This window comes from Macaca mulatta, chromosome 15, assembly GCF_049350105.2.
Source record: "Macaca mulatta isolate MMU2019108-1 chromosome 15, T2T-MMU8v2.0, whole genome shotgun sequence".
Taxonomy (NCBI): domain Eukaryota; kingdom Metazoa; phylum Chordata; class Mammalia; order Primates; family Cercopithecidae; genus Macaca; species Macaca mulatta.
In genome coordinates this window covers 116,360,776-116,379,446 of record NC_133420.1, presented here as the reverse complement: position 1 = coordinate 116,379,446, position 18,671 = coordinate 116,360,776, and the positions used below count along the sequence as shown (strand labels likewise).

Genomic DNA, 18,671 nt, shown 5'->3' with positions numbered 1-18,671 from the left:
TCAAAAAGATAATTCACCATGATCAACTGGGTTTCATACCAGGGATGTAGGGATGGTTTAACATATGCAAGTCAATAAATGTAATACACCACATAAACAGAATTAAAAACAAAAATCACATGATCATTTCAATAGATGCAGAAAAAGCATTTGACAAAATCCAGCATCCTTTATGATTAAAACTTTCAGCAAAATTGGCATACAAGGGATACATACCTTAATGTAATAAAAGCCATCTGTGACCAACCCACAGCCAACATAATACTGAATGGGGAAAAGTTGAAAACATTCCCTCTGAGAACTGGAACAAGACAAGGATGCCCACTCTTACCACTCCTCTTCAACACAGTGCTGGAAGTCCTAGCCAGGGCAATCAGACAAGAGAATGAAATAAAGGGCATCCAAATCAGTAAACAGGAAGTCAAACTGTCCCTGTTTGCTGACGATATGATTGTTTACCTTGAAAACCATAAGGACTCCTCTAGAAAGCTCCTAGAACTGATAAAAGAATTCAACAAAGTTTCCAGATTCAAGATTAATGTACATAAATCACTAGCTCTTCTATACATCAACAGTGACCAAGTAGAGAATCAAATCAAGAGCTCAACCCCTTTTACAATAGCTGCCAAAAAACTAAAATACTTCAGAATATACCTAACAAAGGATTCGAAAGACCTCTACATGGAAAACTACAAAACGATGCTGAAAGAAATCAGAGATGACAAAAACAAATGGAACATGCTCATGGATGGGTAGAATCAATGTTGTGAAAATGACCATACTGCCAAATGCAGTCTATAAATTCAATGCAATCCCCATCAGAACACCACCATCATTCTTCACAGGATTAGAAAAAAATATATAAAATTTATATGGAACAAAAAAAGAGCCTGCATAGCCAAAGCAAGACTAAGCAAAAAGAACAAATCTGGAGGTATCTCACTACCTGATTTCAAACTATACTATAAGGCCATAGTCATCAAAATAGCATGGTACTGTTATAAAAACAGGCACATAGACCAATGGAACAGAATAGGGAACCCAGAAATAAACTCAAATACTTAGAGCCAACCGATCTTTGACAAAGCAAAGAAAAACATAAAGTGGGGAAAGGACACCCTTTTCAACAAATGGTGCTGGGATAATTGGCTAGCCACATGCAGGAGAATGAAACTAGATCCTCATCTCTCACCTTATACAAAGATCAACTGAAGATGGATTAAAGACTTAAACCTGAGACCTGAAACTATAAAAATTCTAGAAGATAACCTTTGGAAAAACCTTTCTAGACATTGGCTTAGGCAAGGATTTCATGACCAAGAACCCAAAGGCAAATGCAATAAAAACAAAAATAAATAGCTGGGACTTAATTAAGCTAAAGAGTTTTTGCATGGCAAAAAGAACAGTCAGCAGGGTAAACAGACAACCCACAGAGTGGGAGAAAAATCTTCACAATCTATACATCTGATAAAGGACTAAAATCCAGAATCTACGGCAAACTCAAACAAATCAGTAACAAAAAAACAAGCCCATCAAAAAGTGGGCTAAGGACGTGAATAGACAGTTCTCAAGAGAAGATATGCAAATGGCCAACAAACATATGAAAAAATGCTCAACATCACTAATGATCAGGGAAATGCAAATCAAAACCACAATGCGATACCACCTTACTCTTGCAAGAATGGCCATAATAATAATAATAATAATAATAATAAAACAGTAGATGTTGATGTGAATGCAGTGAACAGGGAACACTTCTACACTGCTGGTGGGATTGTAAACCAGTACAGCCACTATGGAAAACAGTTGTGGAGATTCCTTAAAGAACTAAAAGTAGAACTACCGTTTGATCCAGCAATGCCACTACTGAGTATCTACCCAGAGGAAAAGAAGTCATTATTCAAAAAAGACACTTGCACACACATGTTTATAGTAGCACAATTCACAATTGCAAAATCATGGAACCAATCCACATGCTCATCAATGAATGAGTGGATAAACTGTGGTATATATATATATATATATATATATATGGTGGAATACTACACAGCCATAAAAAGGAATCAACTAACAGAATTTGCAGTGACCTGGATGAGATTGGAGACTATTATTCTAAGTGATATAACTCAGGAATGGAAAACCAAACATAGTATGTTCTCACTGATATGTGGGAGCTGAGCTATGAGGATACAAAGGCAGAAGAATGACACGGTGGACTTTGGGGACTTGAGGGAAAGAGTGGGAGGTGAGTGAAGGATAAAAGACAATATATATGGTGCAGTTTATACTGTTCAGGTGATGGGTGCACCAAAATCTCACAAATCACCTCTAAAGAACTTAGTCATGTAACTAAATACCACCTGTACCCCAATAACTTATGGAAAAATAAAATAAAAAAGAAAAAATTACCATCTCTTGCTCTATGTAGTTATTTAACAAAAGAATTGTTTCAAAAATGCAAATGTTATCAAATGTGAATACTTATAATTTCTTAAAAAGTGAAATGCATATTTTCTATCCTCACATCCACTGGGAAATTATATTTTGATTGAGGAAGATCTGGCAACCCTAGCTTAGGAGATATGAATGCAAGTTAGCATGGGCTAGGTTATGCTGCAGTAACAAACAACCCCAGCTCTCAGTGCCTTAACATGATAGGTTTATTTCTCACTCCTGCTGAGTGTCCATCATAGGTGAGCAGGGTCACTCCAAGAGCCAGGTGGTTGGAGCAGCTGCAATCTGGAGCGCATCTGACCACCTTAGCAGAGGGAAAAGAGTGAAGGTACTCATGCACTGGTGTTAAAGCTTCTTTCCAGAAGTGACACATACCACTTTTCTTTGGCCAAAGCAAGGTATATGGTTATACTTAATCTTAAGGTGGTGAGAAGTTTAATTCTGTCATATGCTTGGGGTGGGGAGAGAGAGAGAGAGAGAGAGAAAGAGAGAGAGAGAGAGAAAGAGAGAGAGAGAGAGAAATATTTGGTAGATAGCACTAATTACTACTAAAGTAAGAAACAAACAATGGCCACTTCAGAAAGTGGCTTCATTACAGCAGGGGAGTGGCCACAGCTTTACAGGCAGCAAAGCCTATAATGTCTCTGAGATGGAGATTTGCAGTGACGGGAAGTGGTACAGAAATCCCTTTTAACTTCCTTTCTCTGCTTCTGTTCCAGGGCTTCATCTGCAACAGATGCTCTGGTTGGTATAAATTCCTCCTGGAGAATGTTAGATTATTAATTTTCTGTTTCCAGTGTTAATGTAACTTTGGATCTTTTGGCTTTCATAGGTATTTGATTTATTGGTTGGGACCGTTAGATCTAATCACTAGCTGGTTTTCAACCTAACTTGGAAATTCTGCTACTTCTTTTTTTTAAGTGGACATTATGCCAAACTAAAAATATTTTAAAGCGCGTAAAAAAAGCAAACCAACAAAATCTACCACCTAGTGGCTAATTTTCAAGCTGGTACCACAAATGAAGCTTTTTACTTATTTTTTTAATCCCTAACTATCATTTATGGATAGAGACAGCGCATCAAAACTGCTGGAAATGGAAACTAAACACAAGTCAATCTGCTTTTTCAATTACTTGGAATCTCTGCTTTAAAAGCATTTTGTTTTGTTTTTTGTCTCTAACCTTCTAAATGGTTCTGGAGGGAGCACAGCCATGATGGACATAATGGGTGCACCCAAGATCACCACAGAGGGAAGGGAACCCAGGTGGGGTTTCCGCCTAGACGAGGGGATGGAAAGTTGCTGAGGTTACCGTAATCATTTTTGACGGTGGGAGCCAATGAGAGTCCATGGAAAGAGGCTGTGACAACTGAAATGCCTATATTTTTTGTATTTCTGTGCCTACTTGTCATTTACTGTTGTTTTTTTTTTTTTTTAAACCTGATTGATTTCTAGAAAGTTCCATGGGTATTTATGTGCAAATCTCCTTTTCTTTTCCTCCTTTTTTTTTTTTTTTTTTTTTCTTGAGGCAGAGTCTCTGTTACCCAGGCTGGAGTGCAGTGGCTGATCTCACTGCAACTTCCGTCTCCCAGATTTAAGTGATTCTCGTGCCTCAGCCTCATGAGTAGCTGGTATTACAGGCACACACCGCCACATCCAGCTAATTTTTTTGTATTTTTAGTAGAGAACAGGGTTTCACCATGTTGGCCCGGCTCGCCTTGAACTTCTTCTTGATGATGAAATTGACAATTGAGGCTCAAACACAAAATCATGTCAGCACCAGGCCAGTCAGAACCCACCTGAGAAAAGCCAAGATTCTAACATCAGGAAATCAGGAGTAAACCACACGATGAGCCGCAGGGGCGGGGACAGAAATTTTTGATGGTTGTGCCTGGCACATAACAGACACTCAAAAAATAGCTTCTGAATAGACAAGCATCAAAGTGCAAGGTGGGAGTGAAGTTGGAATGGAAGAGCAAGGAGATCTAGGAAAAGAGTTGCGGGGTGAAGAAGGACTCCAGAGTGTTTACTGTCAATACAGAGTATTGAAGAGAAAAGAAGTCCAGAGAGGAGGTGTCTGCAGCTAGCCTGTGTGTCTTGGACTCAAAGAGTGTCAGGTGGGCTTCAAAGGCCAGAGGCAAGGCAGATAAAACAGATTTTTAAAAATTGAAGTGAAAAGAAACAGATTTTATTTTGAGAATTTGTACACTGGGAGTAGGCAGCACTGATGTGAAGTGAAAAAGGATTTTTTTTTTTTTTAATGTCATGCCTTCATTTGTACACCACCTACAGCTTCAAAATCCTTTTATATGTATCCATCTAATCCTTAAGGTGGGCATGAGCCTCTTTTGGCTGTCGGCAAGGATGGGAAAGATTACACGATTTCAGGTCTCACAGAGAAAGTGATGGAGCTGTAGCTTGAATTCTAAGCTTTTACTTCAAATCCACAATGCCATGCCTCACTCCAGTGAAGGACGGACTCCTGTTCTGTCTCCTAAAACCCACACAGCTCGCCTGGGTAAGTCTGTAGTGAAGTGTGCCGAAGTGAGTTCCTCGTTAGTGAGCTCTGTTTTTCTCCCGGGGCTCCGTCGATAAAGGAGCAGTTCGGGGACTGCTGTTCTGTGATCTGAGGAATAACAGCAAGGATGTTCTGGTTTCTCTAAAGGGAGCCACTTATGGGAAAGCAGAAATGGTTTAGCAACAGCTGTGAAATATGGTTTCATAATGAATACTTCGGGATGGAATGAATATGTTTAGTATTTTTGTTTTTCTCACTCTTGAGAAGAGGTGAAGAAAGACGGTGGGAGGTGAGGTCCTAGGTGTACAGGGGATGTTGAGAACTGATCTGAAATCCATCCTGGCTGATATGACCTTGGTGGCAATTTGAGTGCAGTATAATCGAGACAGTAGCTACAGTGCTGGTGTTTCCTGGCAGGGGATGCATTTTTAAATTATCGTGGGTGACTGATTTGACCTGCCTTTGCTGGTCCTTAGTTGTTGAACAGTGAGAGTGGAGATGAGGATTTTCATCAAACCTTCAGGGACTTACCCGTTCTGAAATGTGTGAGCACTCAGGTACTGTCTCCTCCTGGATAGATGTGACTGAATTTGGGCTCAGTTATTAAGAGGCCTCTTTCTTGTGTCTGTTTTAAAATGTATGGAGGGAGATAAAACAGGGAAAAACACCCCATTTTTGGTATAAAGGCTTTTCTTTATATCCCTCTTTCAATTTCCTTGCCCTCTGAATCATCTAGAAGACAAGACTTTCGAGCCTCACGAAGCCAGCTTTGTCTGAGAGCACAGACAGGGAAAGGCTCTGGGAATGTCTGAGGGGATAAGGCCACAAGAGGATGGCAGCTGGTGCTTTTTTCACAATTTTGCTTGTATCCTCTGGTCATTTTTATTCACTTTTGTTATTTTGTCATTTTTGCACAGTGATGAGTGTAGGACCAGCAAGGAGGTGTTGCAGCCGTGTGGGCTCTGGCTGGAGTTCCCCCCCAGGAGTGCAGTGTCCTACTTGAAGATTAGGGAGAGGCAGGCTTCTTCTCAAGTGAGAGTCCCTTGGTCAACAGGTCCTAGAAAATAAGGACCAATTAGGTAAGCCTGCACACGTGCTTCTGCGACACTGATACACTATCCGTAAAACACTGACAATTACACAGGGCAAGATAAACTTTTAAAAATACAAATTGAGGTCAGGTGCAGTGGTTCACACCTGTAATTCCAGTACTTTGGGAGGCTGAGGCAGGCAGATCACTTGAGGTCGGAAGTTCGAGACCAGCCTGGCCAACATGGTGAAACCCCATCTCTACTAAAAATACAAAAATTAGCCAGGCATAGTGGTGTGTGCCTGTAGTCCCAACTACTTGGAGTGCTGAGGCACACAAATCACTTCAACCCGGGAGGCAGAGGTTGCAAGTGAGCTGAGATCATGCCACTGCATGCCAGCATGGGTGGCAGAGGAGACTCTATCTCAAAAAAAAAAAAAAAAAAGTGTAAGTTCTTCCATATTTTATGGGCCTACAGAGTGCATACCATGAGACTCACTCAGGTGGAGTGGATTCTGCTCAGGAAAACAGAGAGTTTTTATTTCAATTAGGATATGATGTAAAAATCACACAGATAGTAGAAAATGCAATTACACACATATATGCTTCCATTGAAGACTTTCTTTCCCAAATGTAAAGGTAATAACTAACTCACTTTATGTGTTATTTTCCTATGTTCCCTTCCCCATCCACACTTATATGTGGGTGACCTGAATTTTGTCTGGATATTTCTGATGACAACGTCGTCTCTTCCTGATCAACCCATATTATTGCTTCTGGTATCCACTATGCTTTGCATGTGTCCTAAGACATAGGGAATTTTCTTTGTAATGAATGATTAACTTTTGTTCATTGTTTTCTGTTCATTGGAATTACATGTGGAGTATTCATAAATGAAGATCACTTCTGTTTCTCTAGGGTAACATGTGGGTCAGAGGTCTTAGCTGAAAGCCCTGGAAGCCATCTCTGGCTGATGTAAGCAGAGGGATATTGGGCAGATCACATAATTGTCTTAACTAGAGTGGGTCCGTGAGCCTGACCTGAAAAAATTTAGACAGCAAGTCAAAGGGAAAGCAAAAGCTTCAAAGAGGTACAACCTGTTTTGTTTTGTTTTATTTTATTTTGTCTCATCTCATCTCATCTCATCTCATCTCATCTCATCTCATCTCATTCCATCTCATTCTTTTTGGGAGGGGACCTCACTCAGTCGCCTAGGCTGGAGTGCAGTAGAGTGATCATGGCTCACTGTAGCCTTGACCTCCCAGGCTCAAGTGATCTTCCCTGCTCACCCTCCTGAGTAGCTGGGACTATAGGTGCACACCACCATGCCTGGCTAATTTTTGCATTTTTGTATTTTATGTAGAGATGGGGTTTAGCCACGTTGGCCAGGCTGGTCAGGAACTCTTAAGTTCAAGCGATCCACCCACCTCAGCCTCCCAAAGTGCTGGGATTACAGGCATGAGCACCACGCCTGGCCCTGTGTTGTTTTTTTGCAGGAGTTTTCCTTCTCTCATTGGTTTAGTGAGTGATTAATTTTTTAGGCATGATTTTGTACATGCTGGGAATCCATGTTCTCCAGAAAATGTGGGATAAATTCATTTCTGCTTGACACCTTTGGCTTCTCTCAGTCTAATAAGGAAGGGGTGAAGCTAGCTAGGGTTCCCATAATTGGTGCTCCGTGAATGTTAAACTCTTCCTGATGACGTTTACCTTTTTGTTCTTGTCCTCGAGTGTGTACAGGAAGGGTGAAGACTCTGCATTCATTTTTCATTGCAGCTGTAACAAATCACCAATAATTTAGCAGCTTAAACACAAATTATCTTACAATTCTGTAGGCCAAAAGTCTGACACAGATCTCAGCAGGCTACAATCAGGTGTCACAGGGCTGCGCTCCTTTCTCTTGGCTCCAGGAGAGCCTGGATCTCTGTTCCTCTGCTGGCTATCAGTTGAAGGCTACTTGAATTCCATGGCTACTTGAATCCCATGGCTTGTAGCCTTTTCCTCCGTTTTCAAAGTTGGCATTGGTGGGCTGATTCCCTCTCATGCTTTGAATCTGTCTTGATTATTTACTCTTGTCTCTGACCAAAGCCAGGAAAGATTCTCCAATTTTAAGGACTCCTGTGATTAGATTGGGCCCACCTGGATCATCTAGGATGATCTCCCACCCCAAGATTTATGCCTTCAATTATATCTGCAAAGTCCCTCTTGCCCTAGGTTCCAGAGATCAGGGTGTGACATCCTTGGGAGGGGGAAGATTATTCTGCTGGCCAAAGACTCTACTGGGGTTAATTCTGAAAATCACTGGTACGTGCATCTATAAATTTTCTTCACCCTCGAGCAGGCAGATGTGCTGCCTTCAAAAGTGCTTAGGTGTTATAGTCACCTGTCCCAAGCCCCGAGCTCTCGGGAGCCGGTCTGTGCACAGCACAATGTGGAGCCAGCCTGTTCTTAAGGTCTGCTCTTGTTATCTATTAAGCAAAGGAGCCAATAACCAGGACAGTTAGGGTGGAATCTCACTCTGGTCCATGGAGTCCTCTTTACTTTCTACATAAAATCCCATGAAATACTTTCCTGAGTGTTTGATGCTTTGCTGATTTGAAGATGCAACCTTCTCGGGGCAAGGCCAGCATTTCTTGGACGGGGCTCACATGTCTGTTCTTTGGAGCTGTGGGCAAAGAGCCTATCTCTTCAGGGAATGTAAGCAGGTAGAGATGTTTGCTGGGGCTCTGAAACAGAGCAGAGCCACATGAGTGAGTGCTCAGTGACAGCTGATCTTTGGCTATTTCCCAGAATATTTCTACCTGTTGTGAAAACCAGTCATTGGTGCTTGGAGAATGACTGTTGCCATGGATACCTGGTTGTTCTAATCGGTCCCACAAGCTACCTGTTTGTAGGAACAGGTCTTCTGCCCCAGCTGTATGGCTCTGCTGCCCTGCCCACGTGGGCACACCTGATTATCAGAGCATAAGCAGCTGATGAAGCTGCACCAATGCATCTGTTCCTGGGTGTCTCCTGACTTTGCACCAGTGACACCATTTGGCCAGTGTCTCTCTTCAGTGCTGAAGTGGTCAGACAGAAAGCCCAGAAGCTGATGGCAGTCACCTTCTATGGAAAAAGCCTGCCACAGCAAGAAGGATGCACACACAGAGAGAGAGCTTACCTGGCTTCGTGGGGTCACATCCTAGTCCTCCTGGGACCCAGACATATTTTCTTGTCTTACTTTTTTTTTCTTTTGTTTTATTACACTTTAAGTTCTGGGATACATGTGCAGAACGTGCAGGTTTGTTACATAAGTATACACGTGTCATGGTGGTTTGCTGCACCCATCAACCCATTGTCTACATTAGGTATTTCTCCTAATGCTATCCCTCAATTAGCCCCCCACCCCCTGACAGGCCCCGGTGTGTGATGTTCCCCTCCCTGTGTCCATGTGTTCTCACTGTTCAATTCCCACTTATGAGTGAGAATATGTGGTGTTTGATTTTCTGTTCCTGTGTTAGTTTGCTGAGAATGATGGTTTCCAGCTTCATCTATGTCCCTGCAAAGGACATGAACTCATACTTTTTTATGGCTGTATTGTATTCCATGGTGTATATGTGCCACATTTTCTTTATCCAGTCTATCATTGATGGGCATTTGGGTTGGTTCCAAGTCATTGCTATTGTGAATAGTGCTGCAGTAAACATATGTGTGCATGTGTCTTTATAGTAGAATGATTTATAATCCTTTGGGTATATACTCAGTAATGGGATTGCTGGGTCACATGGTATTTCTGGTTCTAGATCCTTGAGGAATCACCACACTGTCTTCCACAATGGTTGAACTAATTTACACTCTCATCAACAGTGTAAAAGTGTTCCTATTTCTCCACATCCTCTCCAGCATCTGTTGTTTCCTGACTTTTTAATGATTGCCATTCTAACTAGAGTGAGATGGTATCTTACTGTGGTTTTGATTTGCATTTCTCTAATGACCAGTGATGATGAGCTTTTTTTAAAATGTTTGTTTGGCCGCATAAATGTCTTCTTTTGAAAAGTGTCTATTTATATCCTATGCCCACTTTTTGATGGGGTGGTTTTTTTTTTTTTTTTTTTTTTTTTTTTTGTAAATTTGTTGAAGTTCCTTGTAGATTCTGGATATTAGCCCTTTGTTAGATGGATTGCTTGCAAAAATTTTCTCCCATTCTATAGGTTGCCTGTTCACTCTGATGATAGTTTGTTTTGCTGTGCAGAAGCTCTTTAGTTTAATTAGATCCCATTTGTCTGTTTTGGCTTTTGTTGCCATTGCTTTTGGTCTTTTAGTCATGAAGTCTTTGCCCATGCCTATGTCCTGAATGGTATTGCCTAGGTTTTCTTCTAGGGTTTTTATGGTTTTAAGTCTTATGTTTAAGTCTTTAATCCACTGGAGTTAATTTTTGTGTAAGGTGTAAGGAAGGGGTCCAGTTTCAGTTTTCTGCATATGGCTAGCCAGTTTTCCCAGCAACATTTATTAAATAGAGGCTCCTTTCCCCATTTCTTATTTTTGTCAGGTTTGTCAAAAATCAGATGATTGTAGATGTGTGGTGTTATTTCTGAGTCCTCTGTTCTGCTCCTTTGGTCTATATATTTGTTTTGGTACCAGTACCATGCTGTTTTGGTCACTATAGCCTTGTAGTATAATTTGAAGTCAGGTAGCATGATGACTCCAGCTTTGTTCTTTTTGCTTAGGATTGTCTTGGCTATACAAGCTATTTTTTGGTTCCATATGAAATTTAAGGTAGTTTTTTCTAATTCTGTGAAGAAAGTCAATGATAGCGTGATGGGGATAGCATTGAATCTATAAATTACTTTGGGCAGTATGGCCATTTTTATGATATTGATTCTTTATATCCATGAGCATGGAATGTCTTTCCATTTTTTTGTCCTCTCTTATTTCTTTGAGCAGTGGTTTGTAGTTCTCCTTGAAGAGGTCCTTCACATCCCTTGTAAGTTGTATTCCTAGGTATTTTATTCTCTTTGTAGCAATTGTGAATGGAAGTTCACTCATGATTTGCTTCTCTGTCCATTATTGGTGTATAGAAACACTTGTGATTTTGGACATTGATTTTGTATCCTGAGACTTTGCTTATCAGCTTAAGGAGATTTTGGGCTGAGATGATGGGGTTCTCTAAATATACAGTCATGTCATCTGCAGAGATAATTTGACTTCCTCTCTTCCTATTCGAATATGCTTTATTTCTTTCTCTTGCCTGATTGCCCTGGCAGAAACTTCCAATACTATGTTGAATAGGAGTGGTGAGAGAGGGCATCCTTGTGTGGTGCCAGTTTTCAAAGGGAATGTTTCCAGCTTTTGCCCATTCAGTATAATATTGACTGTGGGTTTGTCATGAATAGCTCTTATGATTTTGAGATACATGCCATCAATACCTAGTTTATTGAGAGTTTTTAGCATGAAGAGGTGTGGAATTTTATTGAAGGTCTTTTCTCCATCTATTGAGATAATCATGTGGTTTTTGTCATTGGTTCTGTTTATATGATGGATTACATTTACTGATTTGCATATGTGGAACCACCTTGCATGCGAGGGATGAAGCCGACCTGATCATGGTGGATAAGCTTTTTGATGTGCTGCTGGATTTGGTTTGCCAGTATTTTATTGAGGATTTTTGCATCGATGTTCATCAGGGATATTGGCCTGAAATTTTCTTTCTTTTGTTGTGTCTCTGCTGGTTTTTGTTATCAGGATGATGCTGGCCCCATAAAATGAGTTAGGAATGAGTCCCTCTTTTTCTATTGTTTGGAATAGATTCAGAAGGAATGGTACCAGCTCCTCTTTGTACCTCTGGTAGAATTTGGCTCTGAATCCATCTGGTCCTGGGCTTTTTTTTTGGTTGGTAGGTTATTCATTACTGCCTCAACTTCAGAATTTGTTATTGGTCTATTCAGGGATTCAATTTCTTTCTGGTTTAGTCTTGGGAGGGTGTATGTGTCCAGGAATTTATCCATTTCTTCTAGATTTTCTAGTTTATTTGCATAGAGCAGTTTATAGTATCCTCTGCTGGTAGTTTGTATTTCTGTGGGATCAGTGGTGATATCCCCTTTATCATTTTTTATTGCATCTATTTGATGCTTCTCACTTTTCTTCTTTAGTCTGGCTAGCGGTCTATCTATTTTGTTAATCTTTTCAAAAAAGCAGCTCCTGGATTCATTGATTTATTTCGAGGCTTTTTCATGTCTCTGTCTCCTTTAGTTGTGCTCTGATTGTAGATATTTCTTATTTTCTGCTAGCTTTTGAATTTGTTTGCTCTTGCTTCTCTAGTTCTTTTAATTGTGATGTTAGGGTGTCGGTTTTAGATCTTCCCTGCTTTCTCCTGTAGGCATTTAGTGCTATAAGCTTCCCTCTAAACACTGCTTTATCTGTGCCCCACAGAATCTGGTATGTTGCATTCTCATCGGTTTCAAAGAGCTTATTTATTTCTGCCTTAATTTCATTATTTACCCAGTAGCCATTCAGGTGCAGGTTGTTCAGTTTCTATATTGTTGTGTGGTTTTGAGTAAGTTTCTTAATCCTGAGTTCTAATTTTATTGCACTGTGGTCTGAGAGACTGTTATGATTTCTGTTCTTTTGCATTTGCTGAGGAGTATTTTATTTCCAATTATGTGGTCAATTTTAGAATAAATGTGATGTAGTGCTGAGAAAAATGTATATTCTGTTGATTTGGGGTGGAGAGTTCTGTATCTTGGTACACTTGGTCCAGAGCTGAGTTCAAGTCCTGAATATCTTTGTTAATTTTCTGTCTCACTGATCTGTCTAATATTGACAGTGGGGTGTTAAAGACTCCCACTACTATTATGTGGGAGTCTAATTCTCTTTGTAGGTCTCTAAGAACCTGCTTTATGAATCTGGGTGCTCCTGTTTTGGGTGCCTACATATTTAGGATAGTTAGCTCTTCTTGTTGCATAGATTCATTTACCATTATGTAATGCCCTTGTCTCTTTTGATCTTTGTTGGTTTAAAGCCTGTTTTATCAAAGACTAGGATTGCAACCCCTGCTTTTTTTTTTTTTTCTTTCCATTTGCTTGGTAAATATTCTTCCATCCCTTTGTTTTGAGCCTAACTGTGTCTTTGAACATGAGATGGGTCTCTTGGATACAGCACAGTGATGGATCTTGACTCTTTATCCAATTTGCCAGTCTGTGTCTTTTAATTGAGGAATGTAGCCCGTTTATATTTAAGGTTAATATTGTTATGTGTGAATTTGATTCTGTCAATATTATTCTAGTTGGTTATTTTGCCTGTTAGTTGATGCAGTTTCTTCATAGTGTTGATGATCTTTACAATTTGGTATGTTTTTGCAGTGGCTAGTGCTGGTTTATCCTTTCCATGTTTAGTGCCTCCTTCAGGAGTTCTTGCAGGGCAGGCCTGCTGGTGACAAAATCTCTCAACATTTTCTTGTCTGTAAAGAATTTTATTTCTCCTTTGCTTATGAAGCTTAGTCCGGCTGGATATGAAATTCTGGGTTGAAAATTCTTTTCTTTTAGAATGTTGAATATTGGCCCTCACTCTCTTCTGGCTTGTGGAGTTTCTGCAGAGAGACCTGCTGTTAGTCTGATGGGCTTCCCTTTGTGGGTAGCACGACCTTTCTCTCTGGCTTTCCTTAACATTTTTCCTTTATTTCAACCTTGGTGAATCTGACAGTTACGTGTCTTTGGGTTGCTCTTCTTGAGGCGTGTCTTTGTGGTGTTCTCTGTATTTCCTGAGTTTGAATGTTGGCCTGTCTTGCTAGGTTTGGGAAGTTCTCCTGGATAATATCCTGAAGAGTGTTTTCCAACTTGTTTCCATTTTCCCTGTCACTTACAGTTACAGCAATCAAATGTTGGTTTGGTCTTTTGTCATAGTCCCATATTTCTTGGAGGCTTTGTTCGTTCCTTTTCATTCTTTTTTCTCTAATCTTGTCTTCATGCTTTATTTCATTAAGTTGATCTTTAATATCGGATATCCTTTCTTCCACTTGATTGATTCAGATATTGATACTTGGGTATGCTTCAAGAAGTTCTTGTGTTATGTTTTTCAGCTCTACCAGGTCATTTATGTTCTTCATTAAACTGGTTATTCTAGTTAGCAATTCCTCTAACCTTTTTTCAAGGTTCTTAGCTTCCTTGCATTGGGTTAGAACATGCTCCTTGAGCTCAGAGGATTTTGTTATTACCCACCTTCTGAATCCTACTTCTGTCAATTCGTCAAACTCATTCTCTGTCCAGTTCTGTTCCCTTGCTGGTGAGGAGGTGTGATCCTTTGGAGAAAAGGCGTTCTTGTTTTTGGCATTTTCAGCCTTTTTGCTCTGATTTTTCCTCATCTTCGTGGGTTTATCTACTTTTGGTCTTTGATGCTGGTGACCTTCAGATGGAGTTTTTGTGTGGACATCCTTTCTGTTGATGTTGATGCTATTTCTTTCTGTTTGTTAGTTTCCTTTCTAACAGCCAGGCCCCTCTGCTGCAGGTCTGCTGGAGTTTGCCGGAGGTCCATTCCAGTCCCTGTTTGTCTGGGTATCAACAGCAGAGGCTGCGGAACAGCAAAGATTGCTGCATGTTCATTCCTCTGGAAGCTTTGTCCCAGAGGGGCACCCACCAGATGCCAGCTGGAGCTCTCTTGCATGAGGTGTCTGTCAATCCCTGCTGGAAGGTATCTCCCTGTCAGGAGGCACAGGAGTCAGGGACCCATTTGAGGAGGCAGTCTGTGTCTTAGCAGAGCTCAGGCACTGTGTTGGGAGATCCACTGCTCTTTTCAGAGCCAATAGACAGGAATGTTTAATTTTTCTGAAGCTGTGCCCATAGCCACCCCTTCCTCCAGGTGCTCTGTTCCAGGGAGATGGGAGTTTTATCTACAAGTCCCTGACTGGGGCTGCTGCCTTTCTTTCAGAGATGTCCTGCCCAGAGAGGAGGAATCTAGAGAGGCAGTCTGCTTACAGTGGCTTCGTGGTGTTCCAGTCGGCTCTGCCCAGTTTGGACTTCCTGATGACTTTGTTTACCCTGTGAGGGGAAAACCGCCTACTCAAGCCTCAGTAACGGCAGATGCCCCTGCCCCCATCAAGCTCAAGTGTCCCAGGTTGACTTCAGACTGCCATGCCTGCACTGAGAATTTCAAACCAGTGGATCTTAGCTTGCTGGGCTTCATAGGGGTTGGATCCACTGAGCTAGACCACTTGGCTCCCTGGCTTCAGCCCCCTTTCCAGGGGAGTGAATGGTTCTGTCTTGCTGGCATTCCAGGCACCACTGGGTGCCCTGTAGGTAGCTCAGTGTCTGCCCAAATGGCCGCCCAGTCTTGTGCTTGAAACCCAGGGCCCTGGTGGCGTAGGCACTAGAGGGAATCTCCTGGGCTGCGGGCTGTGAAGACTGGGAAAAGTGTAATATCTGGGCTGGAATGCACCGTTCCTCATGGCACAGTTCCTCATGGCTTCCCTTGGCTAGGGGAGGGAGATCCCTATCCCCTTCTGCTTCCCAGGTGAGGCGACGCCCCACCCTGCTTCGGCTTGCCCTCTGTGAGCTGCACCCACTGTCTGACCAGTTCCAATGAGATGAGCCAGTACCTCAGTTGGAGATGCAGAAATCACCCGCCTTCTGCATTGATCTCACTGGGAGCTGCAGAGCGGAGCTGTTCCTATTCGGCCATCTTGCCAGCTGTTCCTGTTGTCTTACATTTCTAAGATAACCCTTTAACTGTCTAGTAAGTCTCTTTTTGGCCTACTTCCTCATTTTGTTTGGGTTGGGTTTCTGGCTGTTGTCAGCCCTGAGCTTTGAACTGGTGGTGTCTTCTCATGATAAATTGAGAAGGACCACAGTAGGAGGTCAGCTCTTTGAGCATAAGGGTGGGGTTCTAACTACTCTGTCATTCCCATAACACTGCTGTGTGTTCCATGCATGTGAGGTGGTGCTTTTTTGGGTGGCACAGTCCAACGTCCTCCGAATAGCTCAGGCCACAGAGAAACTTCCTCACTCCATGTAGTTGAACCAAGACTTGGAGATGACCTCATTTGTGTCACGTGGCAAAAAGGGTTGTGAAAGCAAAGCCAAAGTATGAAAGACATGGGTGGAGACTGCTGGTTGCTCCCTAGTTTGCACTTCACCTTCTTCTAGAACCCCTGACTTTAAGCTGGGAACATGGTTGCCCATTATGAAGACTTCATTTTCCAGTCTCCCTTATTGCTAAGTTGGTCATGTTACTATGTTCAGGTCCATGGGATATAAACAGAATTGTTGTATGGAAGCTCCTAAGAGCATTCTTTGAAAGGCAGGAAACTTGCACTCTCCACCGTCCCCACCTCCTTGCCTTTGTGCCTTCTCCATTGCGCTTGCTGGAACGCAGTTGTGAGAGCCAGTGCTCTAGCTGCTGTGGTGGACTATGAGGTTGAGCCCAGGCATGAAGGTGTCAGAGTGGTGCTGTCTACCTCTGGAATGTTACCTGATAGAGAAACATGTTTTAATTTCATTTTAGCCACTGGTTTTTCAGGTTTCTATTGCAGCCATACCTAATCCTAACTGATAGCAGACACTGAGCAGAGAACACGCTCCTGCTTCCAGAGGCTATGGGCATTCCAAGGGAGCAGTAGCAGGGGAAGAATGTAAAGGTAATATTCTTCCCCAGATGTGTCTTTGGCTTTTAAAGATTATTAACTCTGGACAACAGGTTGACTGTGGTCATGGATTAAACAAAACATTCCCTATTCTTCTCACTCACTTTCTGCTTTTAGAGGGCAACTGGATGACCTTTTCAGATATTTGAATAGCTTTGGTGATTTTGTTGACTCAGTACCCTTAACACACACGGCCACACTCCATGCTGCTTCAGTTTTAATGACCATGACTCATTTTAAAAACGGAAAGCTCTTTAGAAAAGAGGCTCCCAAACTGCCCAGGCTTCCTTATAAGTGAATCGACACAGAAAGGGCTCAGTCCATCAAAATAACGTACAACCACAATAAAATGCAGTGAAAACAAACAGAGTAAAATTCCACAAATGAAAGATATTATTATTGTTGTTATTATTATAATAATGACAGGACATTCCTGTTCTTTTAATGTCTACTATGGGGTTACTAATAAAATCACTCAACCTGAAAATGGGTGGTTTGATTTTTAAATGAAGGGTGATTTTCTCCCAAAGCTAGTTTGGCTCAGTTCCTCAGATAGTCCAGCTGTGAGCAACAAACCTTACAGTTTGCCAAAGACGCATTTTCTTCGTCTTTGTTACTTTTGTTTAATCCTCACAGCAATCTTTAATCACAAAAGAACGGAGGTTCAGAAAGCTTAAGAAACCTGCTCCAAGGCCTGTGGCTGAGATGGCCGGGATTCCATCCAGACTTTGAATCTGGGAAAGTCAGAGAAGGAAGGAGAGGGATGGAGGAGACCTTGTGAATTTCCCTGGGGTTGGGCACTTGTGCAGCCCACCTTGGACGATGGATTCAGTCCATTGGGGGCTGGGAAACAAGGATGAGCCCATTTCAGTCTGAAGCTGTGCTTGTGCCTTACTTGCCTGAACACACCCTCCCCTGTCAGGGTCGCAGTCCTGACACACCTCTGACATCCTGGCACATCTGTAGAACTTGCAGGAACAGCCCCTTCAGGCAGCTGAAGTGCAGCCGCCTCTTAGCAGATGGTGGTTAATAATAGGCTTTGTTCTCTAGGTTCTTCTATTTTCAGCTACCGAATACAATTTATAAAGGAAAAAAATACACACCACCATCCCCCCACCCCTTATCAGATCTCTTATAATTATAGAATAAGGTGCCTGCGAACTCCCAGGGAGCTGGTTTCCATGGCAATGACAAGCTATTATATTCTAAAGGCCAAGCTAGAACTCCACCCCCTCGTCCTCACCACTGCTGTGCGTCTTGTTATTGCAGTGTTCCAAAATAAACTTGCTGCCTAATCGTAAATCCCATATAATTAGAGATGAGCTAATCGTTACCCCGCTACCTTTGTGCGGCCCACTCATCATGCTAGCAGTTTCTAGAACAGCGATGCTGACGGACTGTTTGATGTCAGAATAGACCTTCCTCCTCCAGGAACTGGGTGCAGCATCAATCCATGTATGGCTCAGGACCTTTACACCGGAAAATGCCTGACTTATGGGAGCTGCCTAGGGTGCTTCAGCAAAGGAGAGGGGTGGGTTAGGTAGCGACTGACCACCAGATCTGTGGCTCTTTCCGGCTCTTCATTAAGGATGGGCAGAGAAATCTCCCTGGAGTTGCACAGAGCTCTCCCTCTCACACTTTGTGGTTATCTGCTGGGACCAGCATCAGGGCAGCAGATGTGATACTGGGAGGAAAGGCGTTTGTCACCTCCCTTCTTCTCATTTCCTTTTTACTTATTTACTTATTTATTTATTTATTTTGAGACAGAATCTCACTCTGTTGCTCAGGCTGGAGTGCAGTGGCACAAACTCGGCTCACTGCAACCTCCCCTTCTAGGACCCAAGCGATTCTCCTGCCTTAGCCTCCCGAGTAGCTGGGATTACAGGTGCCCGCCACCACGCCTGGCTAATTTTTTGTATTTTTAGTAGAGATGGGGTTTCACCATGTTGGCCAGGCTGATCTCGAACTACTGACCTCATGATTTGCCCACCTCGGCCTCCCAAAGTGCTGGGATTACAGGTGTGAGCCACTGCACCCGGCCTCTTCCTCCCATTTCTTGCTC

The 18,671-nt window shown here is 42.2% G+C and overlaps 1 long non-coding RNA gene across 1 annotated transcript in view; it reads left to right on the top strand.

Moving 5' to 3' along the window:
• The first annotated feature begins 4,788 nt into the window (after positions 1-4,788).
• Positions 4,789-18,671, top strand: part of LOC106993817 (uncharacterized) — a 108,599-nt gene continuing 94,716 nt past the window's right edge. Inside the window, exon 1 of the long non-coding RNA XR_013404925.1 lies at positions 4,789-4,970. This is a non-coding gene — a long non-coding RNA (uncharacterized LOC106993817). The remainder of the gene's footprint in view (positions 4,971-18,671) is intronic.